At 46.9% G+C, this 20,815-nt stretch overlaps 1 protein-coding gene across 4 annotated transcripts in view; it reads left to right on the top strand.

Moving 5' to 3' along the window:
* TSPAN9 (tetraspanin 9) overlaps positions 1-20,815 on the top strand; it is a 1,448,163-nt gene that overhangs the window by 13,306 nt on the left and 1,414,042 nt on the right. The gene's annotated exons all lie outside the window — the stretch shown is intronic.

Below are 20,815 nucleotides of genomic sequence, written 5' to 3'. Positions count from 1 at the left end.
GATTTTTTATCTTGTTTTATAATATTTTATTGCTTGTACATTTGTGAAAAGTTCATATCACAATAATAAAATAAATAAAAAAGAATGACACTTCACAAGGCCTTCTTTTTTGTTTCCTGGCACTTCGCTCGCCCAGTAACCACCTGTAAGTATAAAGATGAACTCCTATGGAGTGATTCATGAGGCTTTTCACTCATCCTTGCTTCCCAAGCGGGTTCAATTGGCAAAGACATCCAACTGCATCTGGGATCCCTGAGAAAAGTCATCTTGCGGGGAGTGGGCACATCTTGGTCATGGCATTTCCTTGTGCCCTGTGACTCAGGTTCCTATGGATCTGCGCCTCTGCTCTGATGGGCGTGAGGGTTGTTGAAGGGGAGTTGCTTTCTGAAAAGTCCAGTCAATTAGAAGGGTATTCGCACAATTGATCGAAAATAAAGTTCCACATTTTTTTTATCGTTTTTTTTGGGGGAAATTTTGGTCAAATTTAATTGTACATATGGGGTGGGGTAAGGGAATTGGGTTAAGGTGGGAGGTGCGGGGTCTCTCCCTCTGCATTTTAGAGCCAAAAAACAACTCCCAAAAATGGAGTCAAACTGGAAAAGGTCAAAAGTGTTCCATCAAGTAGGCCTAAATCATTAGACGCAGCTAAGGTTTTAATTTGGAGGCAAGTTATTGTGATCGGGATGCGGTTGATACGGTCAAAGCTCCTTGTTCCATGGATGCCGGATTGAGAGGGTCTTTTGAGCAGGTGGCGACTTTCTGGGGAGTTCGGGTGGACCAGAGCAGTGCAGACAGTAGGACACGGCCACGTCCAATATAGACAGTAATTGCTGAGTGGTTCTAAAATCGGGGTGTGTGGCAATTGGTTTCAGTGTTTTAAGTCGGTGTATTCTACCCAACTATGAATATTTCTGTGGATGGATAGGCTAGATTTTGGTTGGCTCTGATACTTGCTGCGATTGTGTGTAGGTTCAGCATTGATGGGGGTCCAGGAGGCAGGCTTGGATGGGATGATCGCAGTTTTTTGTGGTGGGACCACAGGGGATTCTGTCCTGGATCCATTACGTTTCATTAACGTCAAAGCACGGGTAACATTTGCACATCCTGCACGTTAAATTGTACCTTTCTTGCACGTTTTTGATTTGATCATCTTCTTGGGGTGGTTTTGGATATATTTGCTGTTCTGCCTCTTCATTCTGTACAAGGGCCAACGGCAGTAGCTTGTACATTAATGGATCAACACAAATATGACGTCATTACATTGTGTTCCAGAAGTGGTTTCCACACACATGGACAACGCACCCTAGATTGTACCAAGCCCCTTTTCTTTTTCCAGTAAAGCATATATCATTTTACAGCTGTAACCAACTTAACAAAACATAATTTCTAATTAGCAACTCGCCAAACTTCAAAGCTTACATTTTCCACAAACTGTTTTTACTTTTGAAAAATGAAATTGTTGGGTTTGAGTCTTTTATGAGAACTTGCCATTGTTATTTTCTTGCAATGTAATGTGCAGTTTATCATGTTTTTTTCTGGTAATGTACTGTTTCGTCATATAATTGCAAGGCCCACAACTGCAATCAGATGCTTCAAGATAGTCCTGTGCCAACCTATTTTGCTCGCTCCACCTTTTAATCTCAACGTTCCTGTAATCGTTGGCAGAGTTGTCAAACCAGCAGTCACTGTTTAACTGACGTAGTCAAACGCACAATACTCCCAACGCAACGCACATCAACTATTAAATATAAAGGGCCTCATTACAAGTCAGTGGTAACCCGACAGTTCTACCGGTGGGTGGTTGCCGGACTCGTAACACTGTTTTCGCTGCTTGAGATCCCGGCGGCCCGGGATATCAGGCGGCAGAAAATGTAAGTCCCCATTCCCACAGAGCAGCTCTATGGGAATGGGGACACGGAAGCACCAGCACCGTTGCTAACGGTGCCGGTGCTTCCGTGAAAACTCTGCAGGCATGTGCCGTTACGCCCGGCAGGTCAGACCTGTCGGACACAACGGCCCCTGTCCGCAGAGTTTTTTTAGTGTGGAGGTCCGGAAAGGGTGCCGCTACGGTGTGACCAGCACCCTTATCTCCGGACCGTCACAGTTCTAGTCATTTCTGCCAAAGCAATTCTCATTTTCCTGCAATCTACTGTGAAGTCTTATGTAATATTCGGACTGCCCTCTACTGAATTCCCAGACAACCTACAGCACCTCGTGGCTATAACAATGCCAGATAGGTGCTTCGTGAATGCCATCTAAGATACACTAAAGAGCTACAGCTAACATATTCCCTGGCTCGTTTCATCATTTGTCAAGTGACTTCAGGCACCACAATTCCACTGGTTCTTTTTTTTGTTTCTGTTGTATATTGACTACAACTGAGTGGAGGAGTTCATGGATCTTCCATAGAGGATGGGCAGTCTGCATGCATGGCTGACAGCGTGGGCTGTTGTGTTGCCAAGCAACATCGCATTACAGTGGCATTACAGTTGAGAAGGTCTCCCTGATTGGCCAGCACTCTGTATTCCTCAGCATCACCCTGAAATGGGTACAAGCATTGCACCTTGCCCTGGCGTTGATAACCTCTCTTATTCTCCCTGAAATGGACAGACCTACAGAATGTCTGAGAGAGTAAATGGCGTCCCCTTAGATTTACAAAATTGGGGCCGATGTTCGTGAAGAGCAGATCTGCCATTGACCTGACCGGGACTTTTTCGGGGTCGGATGTGGAGGCAGTCCTGGTATTGGTGCGTGTCAGTTGGGTGATGTTGGAAATCTTGGGCGTGGCGGGAGGGGGTCTGGTCTGTATGCTCTCGCCATCTCCCGCTTGCGAGCTATCGGGCAGTGGGGTCAGGAACTGATGTGTTCCTATTCCCCTTCAGAAAGCACATCCTTTCGAAACCTACTTATCATGTGGATGCTGTGTGGCCATCATTGCATACCATATACACACCCCAGAAATAATTAGCGCAGAAGTAGACGATATGCTAAAAATGTTCTCTCATGCTAAGGGCTTGGCCACCACAATTTCTGGCATTCCATGGCACTGTAAATAACAATTAGCGAATTAATAGGCCCTCGTAGTAATGGAAGGATGAGTCGCCCTGCCAGGATTAGAACCGTAGATATGCAAGCTATGCGAAGATTGCAGAAGCAAGCGCTTCAGCACTGCTCCATCACGCAGGCACCCCATCCACATTCTGTCCCGCTCTTAACGTGTGTATGGCTTGGACTGAAGTTAGTTCAATTGTGTATATTTAAGAGAGAAATAGGGCACTGTCCTCAACTTCATTGAGTTTTTGCATGTGTATGTGTATGGGTACCTCGCTTTTGCATGTGTATGGGTACCCAACTATTGCAAGTATATGGGCATCCAGAATTTGCATGTGAATGGGTACCCAGCTTTTGCAAGTGTATGGGCATCCAGCTTTTGCAAGTGTATGGGCATCCAGCTTTTGCAAGTGTATGGGTACCCAGCCTTTGCATGTGTATGGGTACCCAGCTTTTGCAAGTGTATGGGTACCCAGCCTTTGCATGTGTATGGGTACCCAGCCTTTGCATGTGTATGGGTACCCAGCTTTTGCATGTGTATGGGTCCTCAGCTTTTGCATATGTATGGGTTCCCAACTTTTGCATGTGCGTGAGTACTGTGACGAATCCCACGGCATTGTCACTGCTCCCATGGGGGCAGCCCCTTCCTATGAGGGCAGGGAAGTGAGGCCGCCACCTCCCCTGTGGGTGGTACTCAACGGCAGGATCTCATGGGAATGGTAACCGCCTAGGGGACCAGTGAAGACTACTATGGGAGAACGCAGCTTTATCATCCTCCTCCCCTACCTCCCCCACCTCTGTAGTTCCCAATATTTCTATATGTTTCTGTAGAGTACAGGTGACCCCATCCTCATAAAAGACTAGGAAGAGTAGGGACTAACCACATGGAGAATATGAAGAAACTGAGACAAAGAAGAACCCACCTAACCTAGTGTAGAGTAATAATTATAATATTGCAATGAAGATCTGCAGATGGATAAAGAGCGCACCACGGAACCAAGGTACACGTTTCATTCAATGTAGAAATATATTAAAAGGGAAGAAGGACTACCCGAGTTGTCCAATCCTCCCTGGAGGAGCTGCGAGAGCCAGCACAGCCCAGGAGAAAAGAACGCAGACTTGGATGCCGAAAAGGAAGCAGGAAGGTCTGGGTCGGTCCGGAGTGGGACCTGGACGGCACGTGAGGGGGAACTTTGCTACCCGAATGAAGTTTGCTGTTATGGCGCTGCCACAGCCTGGAGGAAGACCATGAAAGTCGAGGAAGCTGCATAGCTGTTTGCAGATGCCAGGGAAGACCCAGGACGATCAAGGACCACTAGTGAAGGTACGCACGTTGCTGGGAAGGAGCTGGGGCCCAGAGGAGGTAGTGGAGAAACCAAAAGGGAAGAATACAGGGTCTGGGACCCTAACCAAGGTGGGGGGGGGGGAAACATTGTCATGCCTTGGGTCGCGCGATAGCACTTGGCAAGTCTCGGACCTGCACCGACAAAGCCGAGAATACAGGGTCTGGGACCTTAACCAAGGGCAGGAGACATTGTCATACCTTGGGTCACATGATAGAACTTGGAAGGGGAGTGAACCAAGTTTATCAAGAAGAAACGGTGCACAAGCAAGGCGAGCCTGGGACTCTCAGCCTTATAACGATAGTCCCCATTTCACCATAGTCACAGTACCTGGCACAACGGTAGCCCAGTTGGGCAGTACCTAACGAGAAGTTGAGAAAGACCAGTTGAAGTCATTTCCCCCCTGACAATACGAACTGCCAAGAAGCCGGAGGAAAGGCCAGTGGAAGGGAGACATTCCCCCATCAACCACTTTGTCATTTAAGAAGCATGATAAAGGTTTGGGGAGGGCGACATCCCCTAACACGTTAACCCCGGACCAGAGGGAAGGGAGTCATTCGGATCCCCTCGATCAAAGAAAGCCAAAACAACCTATATTCTAAGGATATCATAGCGATGACAACTATGATAAAGAAGGAACATTTTTTGTGAACTGTATATTGCGAAACCAGGTGAATCCCAAACTTTGTTTGGTCCGAATGAGACTCTAATCGGAGGAAGGGAAACATCCCCTCAGAATACAGTCTCAATCTGGATCTGTTGAACACCCCTCAGTTACGTGGTTTCATTCAAAGTATAAGGGAAGGAAATGGGTTTTTGGCACCTGATAGTGGACCTCTTACTTTGGACATTCTGACCGATTCTGTAGCACTTCTAGTTGGGGAAGGGAAGCCCCTCTTAATGTAAGGGATAGTTGGGGTTTTTACATTTAGCTAATAGAAGTCTTTGCCAATCAACATGCCACCATTGTGTCACTCGTACTTCTGCACCCTTACAGTACCCAGCCTTTGCAGCATGTGTATGGGTACTCGGCTTTTGCACGTGTATGGTGTGAGACAAGCATGGTATCGAGAGATGACGCAGACAACCAATGTAACAGTTTCAAAAATCTTTATTAAAGTATCAGATTGGATGTAACGCCTAACTTGCCCTATAACTATGATGGGGATTTCCCTACCGAAAGAAACTAGGGAACATCAGTGTCTAAAAGTCCAAAAGTCTGTCTGTCTCACAACCTATGCTTGCACCTTTATGTAGTGTAGTGATATTCTAAATAGTGTTTAAAGTAAAAGTCTGGAGTGATCTCCAGCCCCCTTTCCCAAGTTCAGGATACAGGTCAAAGGGACAGTGTTCTCATGAGGCTCGGGCTCCCCTTCCCCCAAGCTCGATGCACAGTGAACACCATTCCAAAGGATATCGGGGCTCTTCCCCAATCTCGATGCATAATGAACACCGTTCCAAGCTAAGTTCCAAGGGCACTCGGGGCTCTTCCCTAAGCTTCCCGCGTTGGTTCACAACACCAATGTTAAAGGGCTCAGGGGTTCCCCAAGCGTGAGCCACCTTCTGGATGGGCTGGGACCTGCCTGGTCTAGGCACAGTTTTGTGAGCCACAAAGCCCACCCATTGCAGGTCACACCACTAGTAGTCCTTGCCCCACTTCCTGCCAGTTTGGCAATTCTTTTAACCGCAAAAGTTCACAATAACTTTTAAGATCGAAGCCTCTCTCTGTTGCTCTAATGTGGGTTGGCTGGTTTAATGTAAATATGCTAATTTAGTATTTTGCTCCCACTTCACTGGCATCCCTCGGCTGCATGTTTACACTGCTAGCGTCTGAATAGCTTATTTCAATTGGATGTTTTTGAAGTTGTGCCGGTTGCATGCAAGCACTCCTGAACTACAAGGCATTTAGTCGGTTTCAATTGGAGGCTTTCACAGACGTACGGCCGCATATGAACACTCATGTGACAATGTAATGCTTTTCAATCAATTTCATGTGGAGGCTTACGGAGATGTGCCAACTGCACGCGTGCTGTCCTGATATATTTTAATGTCTTCACTTTGCTTACGTGCACCAGGTTTGCGCACAACCTATTGAAACTCACTGGTTGCCGCGTTCTTGTTTGTAGTCGGCTGCTTTACGGGACTTGAGGTCAGGGTCTTATCGCCTGCCCCTCACTCACCCCTGAAGGACTCCTCCATTAAGAGAACAAGCACTTCTTTGCCATAGAAAAGGGGCTGCCACCTTCATGGCTCTCGTACACCGCTTCCTGGAGACATGGCTCCCTCTCAATGCATCGACACTTAACCACACAGGGTCTTCTCTAGCATCTCTGCGTCCCGTTGCATTCCAGTTTTCCACGAGCTGTGCTGGCCTTCCTGCTGCTGGTCTCTCTTTCCCTGCTGACCTGTCCCACCTTTTATACACCTGATCCTTGATCAACAGGCTGCAGTTGCATGGTCTTAGGTGGTGGTTCCTCCTCCACCTCCTCACTTCAAGGGGAACAATAGGATAAGAATGACGGAAGGTGAGGTTCTGACAGCCTTGGCTTTCTCTTGTTACCTGAGGAGGGGTCATAAGATGACTTAATGTGAGAACACCCTCAGATTTCTCACAATGGGTACGCAGCTTTTGCATGGGTATGCAAATTGCCCATTAGAAGGAGCTCTTTAGGCTATAGTGGGCTCAGAGATTCGGGGGAGCAGAATAGTTTCTAAAAGCTGCCATATGAGTTACCATCATAGTTGGCATAAAAATAACTCGTTTCCTGCTGTGCCCATGAATGCAACTATGACTCCAATGCAAGATGCAGAATGTAGCCCGTTAAGTACTGGTTTCAGAGGCTTCTGTGAAACCTGCAGTCCCTGGTTTGAGTTTCAGCGTTGCTGATCTAGGCCAAAATCCTTCTATGGTCGATAAATTGAGTTCCTTTTGATTTAGAGAGTCTGGATGCTGATTTCTTTGTAGTTAGAAGGCTCTGCTATGATGCACTATATAAAACATGGTATTGATAGCCGTGTACATTTTGAGACCTCGGAAAGCTTGGACCAGTGTCCTAATGCCATCGACATGGTGGATCACTCAAAACGGCATTATGGTTTGTCATGGAAACAGAATGAGTGTGCACCTTCTGAATCTGGCTGAAGTCGGCCAGACCTATTGGAATAGGAAAAGAAGGAATCCGTACATTCACCATGCCAAAAAGCAGTCGGGTAATGCCAGCAGAAGGTGCACCAGCTTTTATTGGCTATTCAGTGTATCTCCTTCTATGAAAGAGCCCCTATGGCATTATGGGAAGATAGGAGGAAGCAAATTACTCTCCTCTCCAGCGCCTTCTCTGATTGAGGCAGCTGTTGGGCAGCCATTCCATCCTCCCTCATAAGCCCAGTCCATACAGTACACAGCCAATTCATGTGTGCATGGTCCGGCTACTGAGAGGGGCCAAGAGGGCTGCCGAGGGCACGGTTTCATGCGAGATGACCCTTGCCTGATTTGCATTTGGTGCATAATGAGACCCATTATCAATGGGGATCTGTTTGCTGGGTGAGGCAGAGTGAATTCTGGGATACGTAGGCATGTGTGTCGGGATGAATATCCATGGCCAGCCATGGGTAAAATACCTTGGTAGCCCAATACTGGAAAGTCAAGGTTATTTGGTTATTTCTCCCACGAAGAAGGCCAGTTTTTGTGTTATTTGGCGTACTCAAAAATAAAAAAAAATGTAAATAAAAAAGACATGAATGCTACATTTCCAACAATGCACTGTAATTATTGTAGTTTTATAACACGCTTAATACCAACAAGTAGTTTCTAACCGCGTGATCGGGTGTCGAACCTGTGTTGTGCTGTGTGTCTTGCTTCCAAGACAAATGCGTTGCCCTTGAGCTATCCTTCCTCGCCATTGCAAGACCTATATGTATCTTTCATCACTACAACCCTCCTTCAAGTCCCTATCCACTATGGTGGCCAATGACCTGTAGCAGAAGTACACACTCCTGCGTGTGCATTTGTCTCCATGCAGAGTTGTGCCTATTGGAAGCCTTGTAGACTCAATATGAAGCTATAAATCGTCCTGGGACAGTGATTTTGGGGTCTCATTCTCCAAGAAACTACATCTCAATATTGAGCACATTGTCCAGCTGAAACCAACCAGTTCCACTCATTCTCAGGATTGTGCTCCACACCACTGCAGGCATTTGCAGTCCTAAACCAATAGTATATTGCTTTTGTTGACATCATTGTGTGTCTGAGGTCAAAAATGTAACAGAATTAATACTTTTTTTTAGAAAAGTCAACTAGAGTGCATGTCTCTGGGCTGTTCGATTTCTACCTTACTGAGGTACATTTTAATATTCACTGTTGGATGTGAGGCCTAAGGATGTAGTTTAATAGGGGTGTGTTTCCATATGTTCTTTATTTTACACTAGCTGGGGTACCTGGCAGTGCCCTTGTCCTGATCGAGTGTTGTCTCATGTACCCTGGAGGAAGTTGCTCTTGTCCTCAAGCTTTGCTTCAGTTTGCTCTGGTGTCTCATGTGCCCTGGAGAATGTTTGTCTTGGTCTCTGGTCGGCAAGCCTTGCTTCAGTTTGCTCTGGTGTCTCATGTGCCCTGGAGGATGTTTCTTCAGTTTGCTCTGGTGTCTCATGTGCCCTGGAAGATGTTTGTCTTGGTCTCTGGTCGGCAAGCCTTGCTTCAGTTTACTCTGGTGTCTCATGTGCCCTGGAGGATGTTTCTCTTGGTCTCTGGTCGGCAAGCCTTGCTTCAGTTTGCTCTGGTGTCTCATGTGCCCTGGATGATGTTTCTCTTGGTCTCTGGTCGGAAAGCCTTGCTTCAGTTTGCTCTGGTGTCTCATGTGCCCTGGAGGATGTTTCTCTTGGTCTCTGGTCGGCAAGCCTTGCTTCAGTTTACTCTGGTGTCTCATGTGCCCTGGAGGATGTTTGTCTTGGTCTCTGGTCGGCAAGCCTTGCTTCAGTTTGCTCTGGTGTCTCATGTGCCCTGGAGGATGTTTCTTCATTTTACTCTGGTGTCTCATGTGCCCTGGAGGTTGTTTGTCTTGGTCTCTGGTCGGCAAGCCTTGCTTCAGTTTGCTCTGGTGTCTCATGTGCCCTGGAGGATGTTTCTTCAGTTTACTCTGGTGTCTCATGTGCCCTGGAGGATGTTTCTCTTGGTCTCTGGTCAGCAAGCCTTGCTTCAGTTTATTCTGGTGTCTCATGTACCCTGGAGGATGTTGCTCTTGTCCTCTGGTCGGCAAGCCTTGCTTCAGTTTGCTCTGGTGTCTCATGTGCCCTGGAGGATGTTTCTCTTGGTCTCTGGTCGGCAAGCCTTGCTTCAGTTTGCTCTGGTGTCTCATGTGCCCTGGATGATGTTTCTCTTGGTCTCTGGTCGGAAAGCCTTGCTTCAGTTTGCTCTGGTGTCTCATGTGCCCTGGATGATGTATGTCTTGGTCTCTGGTCGGAAAGCCTTGCTTCAGTTTGCTCTGGTGTCTCATGTGCCCTGGAGGATGTTTCTCTTGGTCTCTGGTCGGCAAGCCTTGCTTCAGTTTACTCTGATGTCTCATGTGCCCTGGAGGATGTTTGTCTTGGTCTCTGGTCGGCAAGCCTTGCTTCAGTTTGCTCTGGTGTCTCATGTGCCCTGGAGGATGTTTCTTCATTTTACTCTGGTGTCTCATGTGCCCTGGAGGTTGTTTGTCTTGGTCTCTGGTCGGCAAGCCTTGCTTCAGTTTGCTCTGGTGTCTCATGTGCCCTGGAGGATGTTTCTTCAGTTTACTCTGGTGTCTCATGTGCCCTGGAGGATGTTTCTCTTGGTCTCTGGTCAGCAAGCCTTGCTTCAGTTTACTCTGGTGTCTCATGTGCCCTGGAGGATGTTTGTCTTGGTCTCTGGTCGGCAAGCCTTGATTCAGTTTGCTCTGGTGTCTCATGTGCCCTGGAGGATGTTTCTTCATTTTACTCTGGTTTCTCATGTGCCCTGGAAGATGTTTGTCTTGGTCTCTGGTCGGCAAGCCTTGCTTCAGTTTGCTCTGGTGTCTCATGTGCCCTGGAGGATGTTTCTTCAGTTTACTCTGGTGTCTCATGTGCCCTGGAGGATGTTTCTCTTGGTCTCTGGTCAGCAAGCCTTGCTTCAGTTTATTCTGGTGTCTCATGTGCGCCGGAGGATGTTGCTCTTGTCCTCTGGTTGGCAAGTCGTGCTGCTTTTTGTTGCTGTGTTTCAGAAGCTCTTGATTTTGATTTTCACTGTGCATTAGATGGAGCTTTACCAAGTGATATCTGTTTTTTGCGAGGCATGTTTCAGTCACCTAATGGCTTCAGTACATTTGAGAAAATGTCCAAGAAAGATTGTTTGATTGTGCTCTCTTCTCGTGAATGAACTTCAGTGATCTGTAACCTTGCCATTTCCCATATTTGGAGTGGGGGATGAAAAAGAAAAAAGTAAAACTTTTTTTTAAATTCCCTTTAAAAATGCTTAAACACTACAGTGGTCATGCATTTTAAAAGAATAACCAACATATCGAACATTTTGCTTTAGCCACTTTTCCAAATTGTGCCCCCTACTCGAGTGAATCGGGGTGAGCCTCAGTAAATGAGGGTGTCTACCGAGTACATTTTTTGCATCCAAACATCCAATACAATCTTGCCCCAGACAAATGAATCCATGCTTAATTTAGTAGCAGTGGGTTCAACGTTGTGGATTTGTACAGCCAAACAAACACACACACATACATACTTTCAGATTGATATATAAAGAAGATTCTGCTTCCCTTTTAGAAAGTTCTGGAGCTTACAGTGCTGTAGATGGACATGTGAGACTTCAAGTGCCATTAAATAAAGAAATGCCTATTAGGCAAAACTGCCGAAATTTGCTCTATGGAGGAATTGGCAAATTATCAGCAAAATTCAGGTTCTTGGCCAATTTCTAAAATTCTGTTTCCCCACCTGACTTCATTTTTTTTGGGGGACATGAAACATTTGAAGCATGAAGAAAAAAAAAAGAAATATTGAGAAAACACTGACATTTCTGATGTTTTTCCCCATCTGAAATTTCATTTGTTTCCTGAAATCTACTTTTTTGAGGGGCCACAAATTGTCTCGCGCAAAAAGAAATGAAATTTCAGGAAAAACGACATTCAAGAAGAAAAAGTGAAATCCTCCTTCGAGGAGTTAATCGGGTTCAAATCCAGCCTACCAGTGAAATGGAGGTGAATTTCTCCCATTTCATTTCTCCTAATGCATGGCCCTGCAACCTGTCGCTTTCCAGATATGTTCGATGAGGATTCCCATGATTCCTCAACATTGACCATGCTGGCTAGGGTTCATGGGAGTTGTAGTCCAAAACTGGAGATCCAAAGGTTGCACACCCTTGTCCTGGTGCAAAGAGCATACAATCAGACATTATGCAACAGTACTTCCACTCAGCATCTATCAATCTAGCTAATCAACATATTCCTAAAAGGAATTCCAACGGGTGTAATCCTATTTTCTAAAACTACAATGCATAACTCTCAAGGGGGCGCTGAAAGGTGCAGAAAGTATTGGGAGACCATGCCATCAGATGTGGGGGAGGTCCTAAGGGAGAACCAGCCTCGACAATGCCAACAGTTTGGGATAGTGTGTGGGCATGTGAAAGGCACTTGCCAGGCACTGCTGTAGTGGTGTTAACTGGCCACTGATGGCAGGTGTGAGCACCTGTACATCTAATGGCAATGCCAGGCAAATGCCCAATACTTGTGCACAAGCCAAAACTGTTGGCTTTGTCAATACTCGTTTTTAACAGACTTCAGTAAAAGACGGACACAAAGTGCTTATTTATAGAGTGGCTGAAGGGAGACCTGGTTAAGACCTTTCTATTACACCAGCACCCCCAACTATGCCACTAACTCTCAGAAGAATGCTTTTAAAAAAAACCCTGGAATGCACTTAGAGTACAACGTTTGATGACACGGGTTGATTAAAGCCAGCCCAATGAGTTTCCCTGGAGAGGTGTTTTGGGCATGGAGGGGCAGGGACTGGGTGGGAATGGTCATAGGGATTAGCATGGCCATGGGCAGTCAAGGTGTGGGCAAATAACCAAACACTAACTAGCTGTGTGTTCCACTTGTATGCTGTTTCCCCCTATCTGTACCCTAATGCAATAGTTTCGGCTTATAGGTAGTGCATGGCCTAAACTAAAAATGGGGAAAGGTGAGAAATAAAACGACCTGGTTGAGCCCAGGCTTAGGTTAAACATGCTTTTGTAAGCACAAAAGTGATGGGTGGAAGGTTTTGAATGAATTGGAACCACTGGCATTGCTCTGGGCAACCTTCCACAGTACCGTTTTTTTAGCCAGTCTGCGCCATTGCAAATGGGGTCCAGCCATATGCAAATCAGTAAGGTACTGCCACCAATGGTAGCAGCCCAGCCCGAACTGCTAGGTCAGGTCCCGTCACCTCTGCATGGAAACACAAGCAACCTCAGCCATGTTTAGGCCTTGTTGGGCCTCCTCAGTGAGGTGCAGCTTGTTTCCCTATGACGCAGAAGAGTGCAGCACTGCCGTAAAATTACCATCATTGTGCTACAGGAGATGCTGGCGAAACGGCACACAGGAAGGAAGCAGAGAAATGGAGGAAAGGAGCATAAGGATGCAGGAAGCCTTGCATGAGCAGCTGAAACGAGCACGAATTTGGGAGTTTTGGGGGTGGGAGGAACGAAGCAACCAGCTGCTCTTTGGGGTGCTGGTGTGGCAGTCCGGAAAAGCAACAGCTGGAACGATTGCCGAGCAACGCTTCATGCTGGGGCTGGCAGTTTAGACGATCAGTGCTCTCAGGTTAAGGCTAAGCCAGGGGGGAAGGCGGTGGAAAGAAGGTAATGTGAACGAGACGTCCAGCACGTGCAAACTCTGACAGAAAGAGCCATGTGCCATAGATATGGCTGGGGAGATAAGAGATGGACGCATTCGTCTAGGTCCATGGCATTCAAACCTTTTCTTACTGAATCCCCCCATCCCCCTTGAGTAAAAATATTGTTTCTGGGTCCCATCCCACCTAGGGGTTGTCCCCACAGGTGCCCAAAGGATGTCCAAGGGGGCCTCAAGCACTGTAAGAAAGGATTAAGGTGACTGCTTTTCATAGAAAATGTAAGCCATAGAAAATCTGTGTATATTTTATATTAAATCATCTGACTCCCTTTTTTAGAGTCTGGGCCAGCCTCCCAGATTTGTGTTATGGGTGGACAGGGAGAGTCTGGTCTGAGGGGGAGGAGTTAAAAACTGAGAAAGGGGGATCTAAGTCGAGCGAATAAAGAGGAGAAATTCTCAGGGATAATGAGCATTATTAACAAAGGTTAGAGGTAATTCGGCACATGCTTGGCGTTGTCACTCTATACTCTGAGCAGGTAGTGTCCTGGATTTGTTTCTGTGTGTAAGGGGTTTCCTGAAGAGAAAGATCTTCAGCTCCGTCCTGAAGGAAGAGTGATTGGGTGCAATGTAGTTCAAGCTTTGTAAATTAGGGGTGGCTGTCTTGAAAACACACTGCAATTGGGAGCCATTTCAGTACAATGAGTACATGATTGATATGGTCGAAGCAGTGAGTAGAGGTGGGGGAGCCAGAGATTTCATGGGTAGGGCCGAGCCACGGCTGAGCCTTGGGGTCAGGCCTGGCTCTAGGAGCCCACCACGGGCCGAGCCTGGAGAATGGCTGCACAAAATGCTTTCTTATTTTTATTTTATTGAGCATTTGTGTGGCGCTTTATACAACAGAATTGTGTTGCAAAGCTCCACAAGGCTAAATGGGAAGGGAACAAGGCAAACAATAACAATGGCAAAAACAGTAAATATACAGTCATGGTCTTGCTAAGCATTGTGGCGTTCGGCCAAGCGAGTGCATTGAGAAGAGGGTCAGGGGATGGGGATGGAAGGAGGAGCAGAGGAGTGGGCAAATGCTGGATGGGGGCGCGCAAGAGAAGTGGTAAGGGGAACCAAGGAGAAACCTCGGCCTAAGTGCTAGTACAGGTGACTCTCAAGGTTGGGATGTGGGGCCACCAAGCAGGGGCCTGCTGGGCGTTGAAGTGGGGGCGGTGGGGTGCTGGTATTGACTGGGAGGAAGGGCCTTTGTTCCTGTGGTATTCATGAGGGACCAGGCCACCGGTCACAGCGGCAGTGGGGCGATTAGCAGGGAAGGGAAAGAGATAGAGAAGAGCAGACTTTTGAGCAATTTCCGGAACTTAAGGAGGTCCAGCTCAAGTCTGAATGGGCAGGGAGGCTGTTCCAAAGGGAGGCACCAGCCAAGGAGAGTGACCTGCCCCCCACTCTCTGCTTGGAGAAGCGTTTGACAGAGAGTTGGAGTCAAAGGAGCGCAGGGCTCTAGCAGGGGAAAGTTGGAGATAGTGTGGTGCCGGGCTCCAGAAGGCCTTGTGGTTGATGCAGAGAATCTTGAATTTGATCCTTGAAGCCACCAGGAGCCAGTGGAGGGATTTGGGGGCTGGAGAGATACAGTCCCTGGGCTTGAGGCCAAGGATAAGACTTGCAGCCCTATTCTGGATTAGCTGGAGGGGGTGAAGGGAGGAAAGAGGGAGATTGAGAAAGAGGCTGTTGCAGTAGTCCAGCCTGGAGAGGACCAGAGCTCTGGAGACATTGAGCTTCTGGGGGAAAGTGAGAAAAGGAAGAATACCTCTGAGGAGTTGGAGCTAGAAATGGGACTTCTTCGTAAGGTCCATGATGTGAGGGGTGAAGGAGAGAGCCGAGTCGAAGATGACCCCAAGGTTTTTACCCTCACAAGATGATGGGGTTAGAGGGCCCAAAGAGGGTGGCCCGAGCGTAGGAAGAAAAGAGGGCACTGTACATACAGCATATTTGCATATCATTAAATGTGTACCGAAGTTGGTACCCATTTATCTACCTCGGGAGTATGAAAGGCTGAATCAGTCTTGCCAGGGTGAGAATCTGCAACCTGCATATCAAACACATCACAGCAGCAAGTGCTCAACCCACTGAGCTACCTTAGCAACAATGGTATAGAATGTGGACACTCCCTGTTATTCTTTAGTATGGGGTTCATAAATAAAGTGATGGTGACCTTAACTGTTACTAAGTACGTTTGCATGACATGTATCTTGGGCCCTCCACTGCATTTTCATGGACAGTGTTAATGAAGCCTTGGTGCCGGCAAAAAGTGGGAAAGGGGGCAGCACATTCGTAGATGGAAGTGTAGTATAAATCATTGGTATGCCGTACCACTAGTTCTTTGAATTTTTTCAGAGAGTACCTTTAGTTCATAAGCAGGGTAGTGTCATCATGCGGTGACAAAAACCTATTGCAATAACAGAAAAATTAAGAAACCAACAAAACGTGTTTAATAACCAAGCAGAGAGCAAGGTAGGTGGGGAAACAAGAGGCTGCAGGCTGTATTGTATGGAAGCAAGAATAAAAATATAATTTCTGTGGTCAGGTCAGCAGGCTGCCCATGCTGATGCCAATATCCAGTAGCGGGCCAGTGGAGCCTGACGGTGTCCAGTCAAATGGTCAAAAATAAAGGATCAAATGACCATTTGATCGACAGTCAAATGGTCGGAAAAAAAAGGTCGAATTTTTTTTATTTATTTATATATATTTTTTAGTTTGGGTTGGTAGAAAAATGTTTTAATAAAGCAAACGGGGGTTTGGGGGGGGAACCCCCCATTAAATAAAATAAAAATAAAACAAAATCGACCATTTTTTTTCGATCATTTTAGTGTCGATCAAAAGGCTTTCAATCCTTTTTGTTTTCGACCATATGACCTACAACCGAGTCTGACCCGTGCCGCCAGCCTATGACTGTTGTCTCCTTTTGTCCTTTAGCATGGCCCATCCTCTAGCATCAGCACTCGTGCATTTTGCCTGTTTTATTTTATGTGTATCTTTTGCAGGGCGAGAAGGGTGATTTTTTTCATTTCCAAACCTCGTAGCCCTTGTGGATTCTCTCTGCATGCAGAGGGGGAACAGATGATAGCAGGGGGCTACTCTTGACCCGTATTTTATAGTCAAAAAGATGCATGAGGGCACACGCACCTCAGGCGACCGATTTGCTCAGTCCAGAGGCCCCACCCTGTCCAGTTGGCGGCCTCCTTTTGGCCTTACTTTGTTCTTTTCTTTTAGGGCTTTTGTCATGTACCTGCTATGAAGAAGCCTTGGCTCCTTCCACTTTTGGGCGCCCGGGAGTCTACAAGCCATCTGCCTAAACTGAAACAGGCTGTTATTTGCAGGTGGAAGGCAACCCTGTATGCCCACTCTGCATGAGATCCCCCCCCCCCGGAGACACGCCTGCTTAATCCGCTAGGACCATATACCTATAGGGCTGTTGCCCTTGCGGGTCCCAGGGTAAAGGCTCAAGAAAGCACGCCCTGGATGCTTTTTCTTTCTCCCGAGCGATATATAGAATCGGCTCAGGCAGGACATTCAAGCACTGCCAGTTTCCCAGGCCTCAGCTTGACACAGACGCACGCACACAAGAACGCACACAAACACCCCACCCCCCCACCCCACCTTTTTGCAGGTCGTTAAGGTGCTCCGGTTGCAAACCCTTCTTTTATCCGTGGCAGTCGGAGGCTTTCATATGCATGATGGTACATTTCCAACTCAAAGAGCCCGCAAAGCACCAGTTACCTTGCAGATCTGTGATAGTTAAAGCGAGCAACACGAAGCGCCCATTTAAAGATGTGTTTATATCCATGATGTCAACTATCTTGATATGCAAAACAATAAAGTTGCTATAGCATGTGGTCCGCGGCATCACAGCAGCACAGTGCGGCAATAGAGGTGAATGTGAAACGTGTGCTGTTGGATGCAGTCAGGCGGCCGGAATGCAGTCAGACGCGAGCATGTTTATTTATTTTTTAGATGGAAGAAGTGGGCGAGCACCCGGTGGGGCTCGTGGCCGGGCCCTGCTTTGGCCAGGCAATGGCCCGAGAGGGAGGTCGGGCCAGAGCCCTAGGTCGGTCTTGGGCCAGCCTGAGCCCCAGCGGTCTCGCCCAGCTCTAGCAGAGGATGCTGCTATCAGGCGAGCGTGTATGGCCATCACCGGTGATAGGTGGTTTCTCAGGAGATCTGTCAGGAGGGTATTTCCATAATCCAGTAGTGAACGTACTGTTGCTTGTGCCACTGTGCGTAAGCTGTCTCTGTGATAAGCTTGTTAATGTTGCCCAATAGCTTCAGTTGAAATTGATCATGTTTTAATAAGAGTACGTGAAGTCTACTGTTTATGACAAAATACTGCAATTTTGCATTTCTGACTGGTGTTGGTGTCATCCCATGATTCAGTTCCAGGTAGTGCAGAAACATCCAGTATTTCTTCCCCTAGATTTTCCCTAGCTTACTAATATCTTGTGCCATCGTGATCATGAGTTAAAGCTATGCATCATATGTGTATTAGTGTATCTTTATATTTACGCCACTCATCAGTATGCCCAGTGGTTCCATATACATGTTAAGTGACATGGGCGCGATTATGGAGCCCTGGGGTACGCCATATGGTGCGTGGATGAGTGAGGAGGCAGAATCTTCTAGCTTCACCAGTTGTGCACAGTCTTGGAGGTAGTCCATTTGAGCACATTCCCAACACGTGATCTGGGGCACGTAAAATGTATAGAGCTGCCCATGCAAATATGCCACCAAAGTTCTAGGAATGGGCTAGTTCACTATCTAGCCCTCAGGCATTTCGCATTGTGTACTAACTGGCAACTATATATCTGCCTATATATTGCGTGCGTGAAAAGGAAGGCGTTCGATTCTTTGAACAGACGGTTAATTATCGAGATTGATGCCACATGGATTCACGTAAGGTTCGATGAAACAGATGGTTTATGTGATATTAGAATCCTGCCATTGCATTTATTTGTATATTTTGAAAGTAGCTCCTTCTATCTTATAGGTTATTCCTTTCTACAGGATTTATAAATTTGGATATTACAGGTATGACATTTAGCCCGTTTCTGGTTTTTCAGTTTGACGCTGCAGAAATTCTATATTTCATTGGTATTACAATCAATTTTTTTTCAAGGTTAATTTCCACTCTGGGAGGGAGGCCGCCAATCAGGAGGCCAGGAGCGGTGGTTGCAACTAGCAATCTCAGCCCACGTTCCATGTCCATGCTGACTAATGCCTGGTTCGGGTGCCATCTTCACCCCACCCTCTGTTCACTTTTTTAAAACATTCCTCCACCTCTGCACTTACCTAATTTCAACGGCAGCACATAGGAACTCCTTCCACTCTGCTCCGGATGGCCACCATGGAAAAGGAAGAGGGGCTCCACGAGGAGACCCGTTGACGGGAAGAAAATATTTTCAATTAGCCCCATCCCAGCCCATGGGGCGGGTGCTAATGGCGTTAACCACCCGTTTCAAGGGCTGGAACGGGTGGTAACTGCCCGGGGCACTTGTTAAAAGCCCCTAATGAGTTCTGATCTCTGCGCCAGTACGTCTACAGATTTCCACAAAATCACATATGTTCCAACCACTACTTAATACAGTAATTCTATTTTAATTGTTAACAAGTGGATATCGCCAACACGTGTTTCGACCCGAAACATAAGGATCTTCCTCAGGGCGTTTGATTCTCTCTCTTAACACATTTGTTAACTCCCTTTTTCGTAGGTAGGGTAAATTGTCCTTCTTGTTCATCTAGTTTCAAACTTCCATTCTAATGTATCCACTTTTAAAACACTGATGTATATGTCCAGCAATATTCCCACAAAAGTTTGCACTTTTTATCACCTAATCGCTCAGCGCCTCAAGAATATCAACATTGTGATACATTCCGATCAGCTCAAAAGGATAACGTTCTGTCTCATCACCCCTGCTCCTGCTCTGTTTCAGCAATTAAAAAACGCAGCTTTGCTAAGGCCTTTAGCTCGGGGCCCTGGGCTGTTTCCACCCGTTCCAGCCCTTGGAACAGGTGGTTACCGCCATGATGATACACACCTTGAGATTTATGGACATGGTCCTTGTGACTATTATCTTTATAAAGATTACAAAGTGAAATGATTACTGGTTGTTCTTCATTATTACTTGGATTTCACCAACTTGAAGATTTTTGGAAATTAAATGAGGAAGTGGGTTGGGATACAAGTCTGCTTGTGGTTTGAAATCGGGTTGAAGGTTAGATTTCACTTTTTTACATGCACATAATTTCAGGGCATCTCCGTATGTTATGTTATTTTGCATTTATATAGCGCCTTATGTACCATTAGTATGGCCTCAAGGCGCTGATCGGTTGAATGCCCTCAGGAACCGAAGTTCAAGTCAGTAGAGAGAGGTAGAGGGAGTCAAAAGGTACGTGTGAGCACCAGTTATGTGTGCAGCTGGTGAGGTAATCGTTTGATAGCTGCTTCTTAGCGGTAGGTGTGGTGGTTGAGGGATCAATAGTATGTGTTCGTTCTGGTAGGTTGTTCGCCAGACCAATACTGGCCCCGTTAGGCCTGAGGAGAACGCCTAGGCTGGAGGTGTATAACCAGCAGTGTTTAGATAGGGTGATGGGAAGTATGAGGCAGAATGATGGTATGAGAACAGCTATACCGAATGGTGTCATAGTATTGCTGTGTTCTAGATGAGTGGTGGTGTAAGGAAGAGAGTAAGCATGGAGATGTGATAAGGTGGTTTGTCTTGGGTGCTTGCGGTCACGCTCACTCCAAAGGTTCCCTGTATGCCATCCGTTCCATGTACTCGGACTGTTCTATGCGTTTACGACCGTTTAAGGTGGATAAAACCATTTGTATCAGACAACCGCACTACGCACTCATCCGCTGTATGCACTCATCCGCTCTATGCACTCATCCGCTCTGCGCACTCATCCGCTCTACACACTCATCCTCTCTACGGATTCACCTGCTCTACGCACTGACCCGCTCTATTTACTCATCAGCTCTACGTACTCACCCGCTCTATGCACTCATTGGTTCTACGCATTCCTACGCTCCAGGCACTCATCCCCTCTAGGCACTCATCCCCTCTAGGCACTCATCCCCTCTAGGCACTCATCCCCTCTAGGCACTCATCCCCTCTAGGCACTCACCCTCTCTACGCACTCACCCTCTCCGGACTCATCTGTTCTAGGGACTCTTCCGCTCTACACATTCACCCGCTCAACGCAATCATCGGCTTTACACACTCGTCCTTCTACGCAATCATCCATTCTACACAATCGTCCGCTCTATGCAATCATCCGCTCTACGCATTTATCTGCTCTCTGCACTCATTCGTTCTAGGGGCTCATCCGCTCTACGCATTCATCCGCTCTTACGTACTGCACTACTCTATGCAATCATCTGCGCTACAAAATCATCCGTTCTATGCAGTTATCCGTTCAACGCACTCATCTGCTCTAGGCGCTCAACCGTACTGCGCAATCTTACTCTTTGCACGCTCATTCGTTCTAGGCACTCAACTGCTCTACGGCTTCATCCGTTTTATGCATTCACCCGCTCTG

Source organism: Ambystoma mexicanum, chromosome 12 (genome assembly GCF_040938575.1).
Source record: "Ambystoma mexicanum isolate Mex_15411 chromosome 12, UKY_AmexF1_1, whole genome shotgun sequence".
NCBI lineage: Eukaryota > Metazoa > Chordata > Amphibia > Caudata > Ambystomatidae > Ambystoma > Ambystoma mexicanum.
Note: the sequence above shows the minus strand (reverse complement) of the source record. Positions and strands in the feature narration are given on the sequence as shown.